The following is a 15,091-nucleotide window of genomic DNA, read 5'->3' as shown; positions in this document are numbered from 1 at the left end:
CAATCTTTCCACCAAGCTCAGCATCCGAATCACTTTCCACCGTTTTAGGTATGTGCGGCCTCTTTGAATTACTCGGAGTACATAACCTGCCGGTTTTTACGTACGTCTCCAATAACGCACATAAACGTGGTCTATTATCTGTGGGAAAAAGAAAGAGTTTTAGTTGTACACCTTAAAGCACGAACCGCGAGATTAAAAGCGCTGAAATTGCCAACAACTCTGTAATCTGTTCTGTAAGATGTTCCTTAGAGGAATTTACACAGCATAACATCATATAACCTTCCTTTACATAAGATGCAGCTGCAAATCTTTAAAGATGTTGAAGCCGACATAACAAGAACATAATAATGAGAACCAAGACCTAACGTTTGCAGAAATGCACGTGGCCTGTTGATCTAATGTTACAGGTTTAATAAATATATAAATATTTTTTAGAAGTTTAGGTCCGACGCTATGAAAATTAGGGCAGAAAAACATTACTTACCTGAATGAGCGAGGACTATGGCAGGGTACTCCCTGCCACCCTTCTTACTGGAGTCCCTCACCATTACTTCTTTATTAACGTAACTTTCGGCACCTTTTTCCATCGGTGAAGTAATCATCTCCTCGGAAATCACTGCCACTTCCTCCTTGTCGCCGTCGGTGAATTTAGCAAGGGCGTACATCGTGAAAGTTTTTCAAGAACGGCTACCAACGAAGAAGTCACCGATGCACGAGCTGATATACTGTCAAGATGGCGGAAACATGGAATTGGGGGTAGCGTGGTCGGTGGTAGGGGTGGTAGCGTCCTAGGCCTAGGTCCATCAATGCGCATGCGCCATCTCGAATTTCGCATTCATGTGTTCATGGCAGGATTCGTATCGCAACGCGTCACGATTATTCGATCACGGTTATCTTGATTGTGGAGTTTTTTTATATTTCGGTGTTTCCTAACGTCATTCACCCTTACGTGAATAGTCATGGTGACAGCTGTAAGTCAGGAAGAATCGGCCAATAATGTTGCCTTCGAAGAAGCGGAAGTCCTACAAATTGTATAATAAAGATAAAACAATTCAGGTAAGTTATTCTTATTTTGTTTGCAGTGGGGACTTAGGTTAGTCGTTTATTATATATCATAGTCAAAATTGTAAGGGAGACCACTAAAATTTATTGTCTTAAGTCACCTTGAAAGTCATTGGTGCCAAGCCTCACAAAAAGAAAAATAGCTTTTCTAAGTCTTTCCTGGATATGAGGAAACAACTTTTGATGCTGCACAAGTAATATTCAAATAAAAAGAGAGTGGACGCAAAATCTTAGTATTATCAATACAAGAACGTCTAAGACCCGGATAATGCAAGAAAAGAGAGAAACTAATGATAAATTCATTGAAAATGCAAACAATAAATGTAAGGCGGCTTGGCAAGTGATAAAGAAAGAATGCAATCAACTGTATAAATACACAGAGCTGGACATAGACCCAAATGAGTTTTATGATTTCTTCATTGAAGCGGTTAAGAGAGCAAGAAAAAATTACCACCATCACCTTCAACATTTTTGCAATCTACCGATATAAGTAACATCTCCCAACTCTCTCAATGGAAACATGTTGAACCACAAGAAGTTATCAATGTAGTCATAAGATTTGGTTTCTCTAATAATCTAATAAAGCAAATAATTGATATAATTGCAATACCTTTGACATTTCTCATAAACAGCTGTCTCTCTCAAGGCGAATTTCCACACATGCTAAAACTATCAAAAATAACACCCATCTACAAGAAAGGACTAAAACAGATCTAGGCAACTATAGACCAGTGTCCATAGTACCTGTCATGTCCAGAATAATAGAAACAATATTGAAAAATCAAATGATGGCCTATTTACCACTCATGCTGTGGAAAGTATTTGTGCTAAAATTATGGAAGGTTTCGAAGCAAATGAATATACTGCAATGGTACATTGCGGCCTGGAGACCTGGATACACCATTCCATAGACTGTCAAAAACAGAAAAATAATTATAAAAACATGGCTAAAAGGACATACAACATTCCGTCATGGGAAGTGAAATTAAAAGACAAAAATAGGTTTAAAAAAAGTGGCCCAGAAATGGTTGTGCGGGAAACCCCTGTATTCAATTGAAGAATACATGTCAGGGGATTTCGAAGGTCTTTGTGACTAAAAAGTCAATTATTGTAATATGTTTGTAATACCCAACTAATACATAGTTTTTGTATCAATTTTGTTTCATATTGATTTTTCCTTTTATTTCTTTGTCTATCTATTCACAATTTCTACTGTGTCTTACATCATTTAACGGCAAATAAACTGATTGATCGATATCATCATTGTGTTTCTCGTGTAGGTTCCCATCCAGACCCTGCGAAGGAGAAATCAAGCAACCAGAGATGCTTGTACAAGTTCTAATGAAGGCGTATTCGATGACCACAGTAAGTTCTGACGATATTCCGCTCAATTCCTGATTTAATGATCGTTAAAAGAATGTCATATACGTATGTATTTACCTCACAGTGCCTGTCTTATTGAAATTACGTCATTGGTTTAGGTCAAAATTCTGAACGTGCCTGCCAATCGCCCAGCAGTAATCCATCTGTGGAACTTTCCTGGCAGCAAATATCACCTAACTCCTCATCAATTCATGTTCCGTCTGCATTTGATGATGATGGGTCGGATGTGGCACCGTCATCACCTGATTTTTTGAGGTTTCCTGTTTCATCGACACCTGACATGGAGCAAGCACCTTCATCGGAGGCAGACTTTAGCAAACACTCTGCAGACACATCATTTACTACCTCCCCATTACCATCTGAAGATGATGACTCACTGTCTTCAGATGATGATGATGAAGGAGAAAATGTATGGAAAAAGCCATTGCATTCTGGGACAGATGTGTTACTGTGTGAGGCGGTATTAGATGTCATCACTTTATACATGAAGCACAAGCTGACAAAGGCATGCCTGGATGACATATTGAAATTAATCAGGAAGTTTTTGCCACCCCCTAATTGTTTTCCAGGAAGTAAGTACTGGTTGTATAAACTGCTTATTGAACACGGGGATGATTTGTCCCTTAGAAAACATCGTTTTTGCAGTGACTGTGATCTATACCTTGGTGTATTTAATGCCACTATTGATATAGAGCAATGCCCATTCTGTGGGTCTGTGGAGGTAGGGGGAGTTTTTTTGGAAGTTCCACTGGAGGACACTCTTAAAACTTTAATGGAAGTTCGCCACCTATACAAATATTTGACGTCGAAGAAGTCAGATAGTGGCATAATCATGGACATTTGTGATGGTGGCCTGGCATCACAGCATCTTACAGATGAGTTCCCCATAGCTTTATTATGGAACACTGATGGTGTGCCAGTGTTTAATAGCTCAAATGCCCAAATTTGGCCCATTTTGTTTAGTGTAGCAAACCTGCCACCAAATGTAAGACAACAAAATGTATGCATTGCAGGTCTTTGGTTTGGTCACAAGAAACCCATCATGAATACCTTCCTTCAACCTTTTGTGGATTCTCTCCAAAAATCTGGCAAAACATGGTTTGAAGTGGCAACATCCCGAAAGTCTCCATGTTATAAACTCTAAAGTGAGTGCACCTATTATCACTGTGGACGCTTGGGCTCGCAGTGATATGCAAGGGATGATTTCTTGCAATGGGAGACATGGCTGCTCTTTTTGTGAGCATGAAGGGGAGGTAGTTGCGACAGGAAAAGCGCACGTGGTAGTATACCCCATTGTTACCCCTCCACCTCCATTGAGGAATGGAAAGAAAATGATGAAGCAGGCAGAAGTTGCTGTGGAGACAGGTGTAAGCAAAAATGGTGTTGTTCGCCCCACAGTGTTGTCCCTTGTCCCCAGTATTGATCCTTCTGCATCATTCATTCCCGATTATATGCATTGTGTGGCACAAGGAGTAGTGCGCCAATTCTTTTGGCTGTAGTTTGACAGTCAGCATTACCGGGAAGCATGGTATATTGGGAAAAGGAAAGGTGATGTGGATAAGATCCTTTTGAGCATCAGGCCACCAAATGACGTTTGCCGAACACCTCGCAGTGTATCAATGGGGAAATACTGGAAAGCGTCAGAATTTAGGAACTGGTTGCTCTTCTATTCTCCCGTGTGTCTCATAGAAATTCTACCAAAAGAATTCTTTCAGCATTGGCTTTTGCTGGTTGGTGCTGTATATATATTGTTGCAGCAAGAAATTTCTATTAGAGATGTGGAGCTCTCTCATCACATTCTGCACCTTTTTTGTGAAGGCATAGAGGAGTTGTACAGTAAGCGGTACATGTCTTTCAATGTACATCAACTCCTACACCTAGGGGAATCAGTTAAAAACTGGGGTCCCTTGTGGGCAACATCATGTTTCCCTTTTGAAAACATAAATGGATTGTTAATATCCCTCATTCATGGGACTCAGAGAGTGTCCGAGCAGATAGGGAATGCTGTAAAAATTATTCATTCTCTAGAGACAATGAAGCAAGTGCTCAATATTCACAGCTCTTCCAGCACTGATGCAGCAAATCCTCTTGGTGCCACCATAAATTGCCCAAATGATGAAGTTGAACGTGTTGTTTGTCTGTACTGTGCTGAAAATAATTTGGGTAATGCAATATTTTATGCTCGCGTTGAACTAGCTAATTTGGGAGTTATTACTTCTAAATGTTACCGGCATGAACAGCTGCGATCAAGTAGCACAGTAAAATTTACCGACAGGAAATGTGAGTCCTTCGGGCAAGTGCAGTGCTTCATACGATGTGGAAATAAAATGTTTGCTGTCATCACAATATTTAAAATGGAAAAGAAGTTACGCAAATTTGTACACAAAGAAACAGGATTTGCTCTTAGAAATTTTATGAACTTTCAGGAAAGAAATACCTCTGTGATTGTTCCCTGTGAACATGTGCTTCAGAAAGTTTTTAACTTTGGGTCTTCTATCGGAATTCCACCAAATCATGTGGAAAAAAAATTGTAAATCATGAGTGTTATTATGAGTGACAGTTGAGTGGTATTTTTCGTTTTGTTGGGATTGAGCTATTGGGGATGACAGGGAGAGTCAGCAGCAGTGTGGATAAACAACATTAGCATGTGCCGAATGCATACACGGGCAAAGTCGCGTTACCAGAACATCGATCCACAGTCGGAGGATACATTTCACGCAGACTACGAGCAGGAGGAGTGCCAGTTATCATCTATCTCAGAAAACAGCATGGAAGAGCAACTCACACAAGTTACAACCTGGCTGAGGGCAGGTCAACGCTCTCCAGCAGAATCAGCAGCCCGTTGCAGCACTACCCACAACGTTTAAGTCCTTGGCACCAACCAGACCACCGGGCAATCCCAGTCCCCGAGGAAGCTGAGGTATTGCAATTGCTTTCTCATTTAAAAGTAAATAGATCTTCCCTTAAGTTAAAGCCTAGGGATGTGCACGAGATTGACTTCATCTTTACCGTAGCCAGTGACTGGGACCCCCTTTCCGAACTAACACAGTTTGCAACCTATAACAGAGCCAGATTATTGCTAACTGTGGCCTCCTTCGGGTGGCCTGACGCCCTTAGATTAGCCCCTAACATCCCAAGTGAAATTCTCCACTTACCACCCGGATTCACCCCCAGTCAGCAGCAACCCGCTCCTCAACCACCAGTGCAGCAACCCAGGCAGCCCTTTCGAGCCGCCCCAAGCCGTGGATGGGGCTCACGGCGAGGGAGAGGACGCACCTCCTATTAGAAGCCCCCACTTCTCTCCATACCAGAAAGAGAGTTGGGCCCTAATGAATCTGCCTACCTCCAGTGGTGCAACTCGGCGGAGCCCGAGTCCACCGAGTCCTGGACCACTACCAGTGACGAGTCCGACGAAGAGGAGGACAACGAGGAGGAGGACGCGGGGAACGATACGGATCAGGCCTCCAAGGACGACGAAAGCGACTCCAGGCGCTGGAGAACAATCCCGCACCTTATCCCCAACATCCTGCCGGCAGACATCGCGGAAGAGGAGGAGGTTGACGCCTTCACCTTCCCGGAGGAAGAGGACATCCCGGTCATAGATGAGGCGGACATCCCGGCGGTGGCCCCCATCACGCCGTGAGAATTTCATCTAAAGGTAAATTCCACCATATCTCACACTGGGGCCAGCCTGCCCAAACCCCGGGATGCCCCCTACGTGGCATTTAGCCAATATGACCTCATACCTCAATGGGCTTTGAAAAGCGAGTATTTTAGTAGAATGAAATATAAAATGTGCATTTCGTTGTTTTCTCATTCCAAAATCAAACAAAGGTCTTCCCCTTATTTACGATTTGTCCCCTTGGACTAAATTCATCAAAACCCCAAAATTCTCGCAAAACTCTCGCTGGCCAAAATCGACCTTAAAAGTGCCTTCTATCAGATACTGATCGATTGCAGACATTGGAAGTTTTATGGGGTGAAATACGCGAATAAAAGGTACGCTTTCACCAGATTGCCAATGGGCCACTCACTTAGTCCAGCCATACTTCTAAGGTGGGACTGTGCAAAGGTCATTGAAGAGAAATTTAGTGTCTATTGTAAGTTACCTTCATGATTGGCTTATTCGCAGCATAAAACCCTTTTGTGTTTATGATATTGCTAGTTATTTGTTGAATGATTTCGGTTAACAAATTAATATGGGTAAAAGTGTTACCAAATTGTGTAAAGAAATTAAGTCTCTTGGTGTATTGATAAATAGTGAAGACCTTACGGTCGAAATAACCACCAGTGCAAAGAAGCGTGTGTTACAATTGATCCCAATCATACCTAGGCTACGTTCAGTGGATATCCCAAAGGCTGCGGGCTATCTCAGCTGGATAGCATGGATTTTAAGATTACCAACCTTCTTAGTGTCCCAAGTGTATCGTAGGAATAACTCCTGGTGGTTGGATCTTGCGTGTTCCGAAATTTTCAAAAGGAAGGTGTCTATTTAGACCCACAGAATCACTGGATGTCTACACAGATGCAACTTTAACGCAAGGTGGTGTAAATATATCCGTATGGGAATTGTCGCTAAGTTTCGCGATACCTGGGGATTTATCCTCCATCAACGCCGCAGAAGTGTACGCGGCCTTACACGGCTTGCAACTTGTAATGGATTTGTTGAAGTGTTTTAAACTTTCTTGTGTTCAGATTAACATGTATACTGACAATACGACTACTAAGTACGCCCTAAGAAGAGGCAGAAGTGTTATTTTCCTTTTAAATCCTGTGTTGCTACAAATGTACATTGACCTATTAATAAAAGAACAGCAGTCACACACAGTGACCTGGCCAAACGTGCCAACCGCAGCCAATCCGGCAGATGCGCCCTCCCGGGACGTGCCCCCTGCAAATATGTCCGATCTGCCATCTTGACAGATTTGACATATATACCGCGGGCGGGCATGCGCTCGGGAGCGACGTTTTGTTGGGATTGAGCTATTGGGGATGACAGGGAGAGCCAGCAGCAGTTTCCAGCACAACCATTTCTGGGCCACTTTTTTTAAACTTATTTTTGTCTTTTAATTTCACTTCCCATGACAGAATGTTGTATGCCCTTATAGCCATGTTTTTATAATTATTTTTTTGTTTTTGACAGTCTATGGAATGGTGTATCCAGGTCGCACTGTGCCATTGCAGTATATTCATTTGCTTCGAAACCTTCTATAATTCTGAAGCGCTGAAATAAATGATAATAACAGATGAGTGTGATTGGATATGATATTCTTTAATACAGTAAAACCTCTATTTAGTGAACCTCTTTACATCATACCATCCCTATGGCCCAGTGAGATTTACATGTAAATTTACAGGCAAACCTCTTTGTAGTGAACCTCTTTATATCGTAAAACCTCCACTTATCATACTAAGGAGATACCCCTGAGACGGCCTAACTACATCTTCAAATCAAACCGAGACAACTAGACACCATTTATGCAGCTGCGATTATGTACATGGAATGGCATTTTCAGTGATAAATGTTTCACCCTTATTATTTTTTTCTTATGTACCTTTAATATTTTGTAATTTTCACGTTAATCAATAGTTGTGGCCATTTTGTTCCATATGAGAGCATACCTAACAGTAAATAAGAACAAAGGTATCTAACTATCCTAATCATTTTAAATGACTGTTGAATTAAGAGAGATCTCACAATTTTCTCTCAAATCGTACTAAAAATCATGTGACAGCACACGCTTTCTGTAATTATGATGTATATAGGTAATAAAAATATGTTCACTAATCCATGCATGTTTGTTTAAACACATACATATACTGGTTTTATAGACAGTAGTGCCTTTCATTTCTGAATGATATGAAAAAATGGTGCCTATCTCTAAAACCTCTCTATAGTGAACCTCCATACATCATAATGCCCAAATTTTGGTCCCAACCGTTACCATATAAAGAGGTTTTACTGTATTTATGTGTTATATTAATTGGTTTGAAAGGGGCACTTGCCCCATATGCCCCCACCTGGCTATGCCACTGGTATGGCTGCTAATAATGGTAATAATTTATTGACACATTGCATTAACAGATCATAGCATCATTTCGCACTACATGGAATTTGGTATGGCATTGGTATGTACATTAGGGTGGGCCGAAAAAAGGTTTTTTTTCCTGATCAAATTTGCCCTATGCGGGAAAGTTGCGAAATGATATAAGGATCTCGCACACAAATTTTTTTTCAAATCGGATAATATTAACCACTGCCGCCCGAGCTCTAAAGTTTAAAATTTTGCGAAAAATCAGGCTGATTTCAGAATCAAACGGCTATTAAGACGAATTTTATGAAAATATGGGATAATGGATAATATCAAAGAGTGGATACATGTTTATAGTTTATGAAAATGAAATTTGAAGTTTTTTTGACAAAATCTATGGTTAAAACAATGTCTATGAATTAACAACAAAATTATAGTATAGACCACCCGCACAACACAACTCATTTTTGCCTACATTTCTAAAACTCCATTTTGGGGGCTAAATTGCACGTAAAATAATATTTATTTCGATTGAATTTCATTTCTTATCAAATAAGTCATCATATGGTAGTAAATAATACCACAAAAAGTATTAATAAGGTAAATTATTTGAAATTAACATCAATCATAATGACGAATAACGTACCTGTGGAGCTATTTTCAACAAGAAATTCAGCCAAGGCTGAGAAAAAACAGAACCTGAACACCAAGCATTTCACCAAGTAGCTCTTTGCTAGTTTCGTAAAGAAACTACCCAGAACTCACCACGAGGAAGAGGCTACCATCGAGTTCCACCCGTGTCCCCCCAACCAACCTTCCAAAGGATTACGGGAGGATTGACGCATTGGTTAAAAAATAGAGGAAAAGCGTACCAGGTGTGGAGTGGAGTGCGTGATATTTGTTGCACCCGAAAATTTCATGGTTAATGATTTGCCCACTTATGAAGAGATGATGAAAATGTTTTTGTTCTCTCGGTACATTGAAGAAGAAGAAGAAGAAGAATAAAGTTAAAATATCATTATTTCTCTGCCGGGAATCGCGGAGACAGTGGCTTATGCCATTGAAGGCATTTGGCATAGATCCTCTATCCCAGTTGTTGGGTATAGGCAAATTATTTGACGAATTATTCAATATCATGGAAATAATCGCAATATTCTTCGATCTGTCCACAAGAATGCTTTCATTGATCTGAAGCAAGACTTCCATCGTCACGCACGTCAGCTTTTTGATGTTGCGGCATGTGAATTGCTTTAGTGAGACTGATTCTGTTTGTGATATTCTTTCGAAAATGCCTTGTTTAGAATGGGAATTCCCTAAGGACAGAGAAGTGGCAGGAAAATGAAGATAGGCGCCATCGATGTGCAGGAGACTAAAAATAGGAAGACGAGGCTTTGCAGGTTGGAAAGAAAAAAGGAACACCCGAATGTTCCACCCTATTTTGTCAAAACACTTCAGTTCGGAAGACTCAGGTGATGAAATGACATTGAACAGAGAGTTATGTAATGCAAGTGAAGGAGAGGATTTCATGGAAAAAGGTCAGTGTAAGTAATTTGAAATTGCCAAGATTTGCATCATCCAGTGAATAATGCTGCATATCAAACCATACCTCTGCAGCACTTGCATCTGCGCACCTAAAAGATATCGGGTTGGTTACTCAAGGAGTCAATGTACTTTTCGTTGACACGAACAAAGTTAGAAGGGAAAGAGAAAGATTGCGCACGTGTATTCGGAGGAATGTGGGAAATGTTAAACTGCAAGCGCATTACTTCGACGTGAGGAAAGACTCTGGTTTCGTTTATAGTCAATCAAAGTGAAAAACAATTGGTTAGGAGCATGTAACTCTCGTTCAAGAGCCTGGTTCACGCTACTTATGCATGTCACCCCATGTGTCGGCAAAGCTATTGGCCTCTAAGATTCCATCACGAATTTTATAGGGGAGGAAATGATCATTACCGATGGACTCCAAAAAATTGTGTGCGATGGAACTTAGATTAACACCGGAAGCCATGCTGGAGTAATCAGGAGAATGGAAATGGCCCTAAGAAGACCTTTGCATTGGTTTGTTTGCCTGCTTCATTGCAATGAACTATCGTTCAGCACCGTCAAAAGAACTGATGACCCTGGCAAAATTTGTTATCGAAGTTTACGCTCCAATGCGGTTTTCAATAAAATTGAGACAATATTGAACAGAAGGCCCGAAGCATAATATGAACATGATTCTTCTTATGAAATATATAGATAGAGACATCAAATTACGCCGCTACTCTATGATTCAGGGAAATGTAATTCTTCTTGCAATGTTAGCCGATGAACGCAGACAAATTCGTGCAATGGCCATCACAAATACATTGAAATCGAAAGAAACTCAGCAGGAGGAATCGAGGAAATTCGAATTTTCCAAAGCTAACCTTCGATGGAGTGAAGAGTTCTCGGGATCGCCGCCGGGTCAGGAACTCCATATCTGCCGACGTTTCGATGTCCGACTCGGTCATCGTCCTCAATGCTGTGAATGAACACTTCACAGTCCTGAGGACGATGACCGAGTCGGGCATCGAAACGTCGGCAGATATGGAGTTCCTGACCCGGTGGCGATCCCGAGAACTCTTCACTCAGTCCATTCGCCGGGAAAGCACAAAATCTTTCTAAGCTTCGATGCTCAAAATTATATTGAATTGGTTGACTGGGAATAAAATGAGGTAAATCAACCACCATTAGTAGCTGGGATGACAAACAAAAACTTGGAAGACCTTGTTTAGGAAAGATCTGTATTAGAAGTACCTTTTCCCTGCCATACACAAGCAGTTGAAAGGATGGTACAAATGATAATTTTAGCATCAAAATCCGTGTGCAATATAGAACGCAGGCATGGATGGGCATTATCGTGCATAAGAGACGGAGAAATTCAGCCGAAATTTGAAAAAAATCACAAAATAATTTTGCCAGAGTAATTGATGTGCTTTCACAATCGTGTCCTTCGGAAGGTTGGCTGGGGGGGGACACGGGTGGAACTCGATGGTAGCCTCTTCCTCGTGGTGAGTTCTGGGTAGTTTCTTTACGAAACTAGCAAAGAGCTACTTAGTGAAATGCTTGGTGTTCAGGTTCTGTTTTTTCTCAGCCTTGGCTGAATTTCTTGTTGAAAATAGCTCCACAGGTACGTTATTCGTCATTATGATTGATGTTAATTTCAAATAATTTACCTTATTAATACTTTTTGTGGTATTATTTACTACCATATGATGACTTATTTGATAAGAAATGAAATTCAATCGAAATAAATATTATTTTACGTGCAATTTAGCCCCCAAAATGGAGTTTTAGAAATGTAGGCAAAAATGAGTTGTGTTGTGTGGGTGGTCTATACTATAATTTTGTTGTTAATTCATAGACATTGTTTTAACCATAGATTTTGTCAAAAAAACTTCAAATTTCATTTTCATAAACTATAAACATGTATCCACTCTCTGATATTATCCATTATCCCATATTTTCATAAAATTCGTCTTAATAGCCGTTTGATTCTGAAATCAGCCTGATTTTTCGAAACATTTTAAACTTTAGAGCTCGGGCGGCAGTGGTTAATATTATCCGATTTGAAAAATTTTATGTGCGAGATCCTTATATCATTTCGCAACTTTCCCGCATAGGGCAAATTTGATCAGGAAAAAAAACCTTTTTTCGGCCCACCCTAATGTACATGATTCTCTGAATTGCTTCTTGTGATTAAATGGATTCTACTCGGTAACCTGATTATTTTTTCCTGTCCACTTGCTATCTTGTGAAGTTTTATCCCATATTTTACTGTTGGCTATTATAAGAAATGCTATTAAAAATTCAAGATTCATGTTCTTTAGAAGAAATTGAACTCTCGAATGTGGAACATTATTTTGGTCCCCTACTCAGTTGATTTTCAGACTTAGGTTTTTGGCGCCTGGGTTGAAAAATTTCCAAGTGGCATTGAATGACTAGCGTTGATGCATCTCCGAGAATCTTGTTTAAACGCGATTCATGATCTTTAGAAGCATTGAACTCTTGAATGTGGAACATTATTTTGGTCCCCTACTTAGTTGATTTTCAGACTTAGGTTTTTGGCGCCTCGGTTGAAAAATTTCCAAGTGGCATTGAATGACTAGCGTTGTTGCATCTCCGAGAATCTTGTTTAAAACGCGATTCATGATCTTTAGAAGCAATTGAACTCTCGAAGGTGGAACATTATTTTGGTCCCCTACTAAGTTGATTTTTGGACTGCAGTTTTTGAGGCCTACTTTGAATTGCTGTTATACAAATTGTATACATTATGTACAAATTGTATACATTGTATACAAATTGTATACATTGTATATGCTGTATACAGCATGTGAATTAATACAGTGTATACAATTTGTATACAATGTATACAAATTGTATACAACCTGTATAAACTGTATAGAAATTTTATACGGTTTTATACAATTTTTTCGTAGGGGAAAGTGGTGAGCCCATAGCGAGTCCACTACTTTGTTTGTAAAATTTACCATCGAACTTGAAATAATTTTGTGCCACACATATTTTGAGAAGGGTGGATAATTCGTCCTTAATTTTCTTTGCAATATTGGCTGCCCCCAGGAGATCTATTGCTAGGCCGGTTGCTTCCTCTGGTGGCACACAAGTGAAAAGGTTGACGATATCAAAAGATACTAGTCTTGAGTTCTTCGGAGGCATGATGTCTTTAATTTTGTCCTCCTAGGCTTTATGGGCTCATTAAAATTCACAAACCGGACGCACCAATCAGACCAGTGGTGTCGAGTATAAGCGCTCCAGCGCACAAACTTGCCCATACCTTGACTCAACTGATCTCGCAGCACTCTGCATTTATGTCTAAGCGTGGTATCAAAAATTCGCTTGATCTTGTGGACAAAATTAAAGACATCATTCTCAAAATTTAATAGATAAACTGATTTTAAAAAAACTGAGAAGATTGGCTATCGACCAAATGTTTTCGGCGGACGAGGATAAAAAGAAGCAGTGGTGCACAGTGACGTACCTCGATGCACTTTCTCTGAAAATGGCTCATCATTTACCCAAGGACAAATTCCGCTTGGCTTTTAAACCTTATTCCACCTTAAGGAGACTGATCGTTAAATCAAGGACCATATAGACCGATTGGATAGATGTGGAGTATATTCTTTGAAATGCAGCGATTGCAATGGTGTATACGTGGGACAGACAGGAGGAAGTTTTGAAATCAGGAAAAAGAACATTTAAGTGCTTACAAACATAATAAAGATAAAAAGAGTAATTTTGCTAAGCACTTAATATGTAACTGCCACAGAAGCGATTTTAAAATGAATATTTTAAATTTTTGCAATGACCGCCGAGAACTGGATTCTAGGGAACAGTTAGAAATTTTAAAAATTATTGAAAATCAAGATAGTACCCTTATAAATGAATACCTCTACCCATCCTTTTCACCTATTCTGGCGTCCGTTTTAAAAGTCATCAAGTAACTAGGTAACTACAAGATAAACAAATTATAATTAGCGCCTGATGATGATGATTACTCACTGAAACCCGGGTCGCGCTCTTATAAAATAAGTGGTATAAGTAACTGTCTATATCCAGGAACTAATAAAAATTGTCCTAATTTGTGAAAATAAAAGTTGGGGACCTTCTAAACTGATATTGATTTTTTGTTTTCCACTTTTAACCACTGTAACCTTACTTTGTCCTATAGGATTGATTGTTAATGTATTTAATTTCATTTTGATTTATAGGGAGTTAAAGGTAAAGATTCTATCTACCGGTATCGTATCAAGTGAGAAGGTAAATTAATTTAACTCTCATTCTATAAAAATGAGAAATGCCAGTAAAATATAGCTTTTGTTGGGAAACGGATGGCAGAATTTAAAAGGGCCAACGGTTGGAGATGTGTTGGCCTTGGGTTGGGAATACGAAGGCCCGACTGTAATGCTCTGTTAACCCATCGTTGAGGAATCGTTGGTTGGGATACGGTTGGCGCGGTGGCCAAATCATACCATGGGCCAACCGCTGTGTCCCACCATCTGCCAACAGAGGGCCAACCAAAAATGTTACTTGGGCAGTGCCAACTGTTCGGAATCTAACCGACACTACTAATATTGTAGAGGATGAGTGTATTTTTAATGGTAGAAAAAATTGTTATTTTTGACTGTGATCCCCGCCATTTTCCTGATAGTGTAGGTCGAGGAAGAGTATAAATCCCTTAAGTTTCATTTAAGACTATGCAAGCAATATTAATGCTATCGGAACAAAGCACAGTATTGCACGGTATTGATGAGACACATTAAACGACTGTACAATGGGAGAATTTTTAGAGGCACATGGGTAAAGCAACGTTGAAACAAGTTTGCAAAGAGTAGATGAGGTGACTAACTATCTCTGTAAATGATACATTATATTTAAATTGATATTTATTCAGAAAAATACGTTAATGGTACAAAATTAACTTTGAAAGAAAGCCTTAGAAAACAACTTTTTCCTTTGATTTTTATAAGTGATGTTTTTAATTGAATATTTTATAAAAAAGAGAAGGAGGAAAGCATTGTAATTACCAAGAAAATAATAATACATACCATAATCATTTGATAGGCAAACTCAGT

Source organism: Ischnura elegans (assembly GCF_921293095.1).
Source record: "Ischnura elegans chromosome 13 unlocalized genomic scaffold, ioIscEleg1.1 SUPER_13_unloc_1, whole genome shotgun sequence".
NCBI lineage: Eukaryota > Metazoa > Arthropoda > Insecta > Odonata > Coenagrionidae > Ischnura > Ischnura elegans.
The sequence above is the reverse complement of the archived record's forward strand: the minus strand, read 5'-3'. Positions refer to the sequence as shown.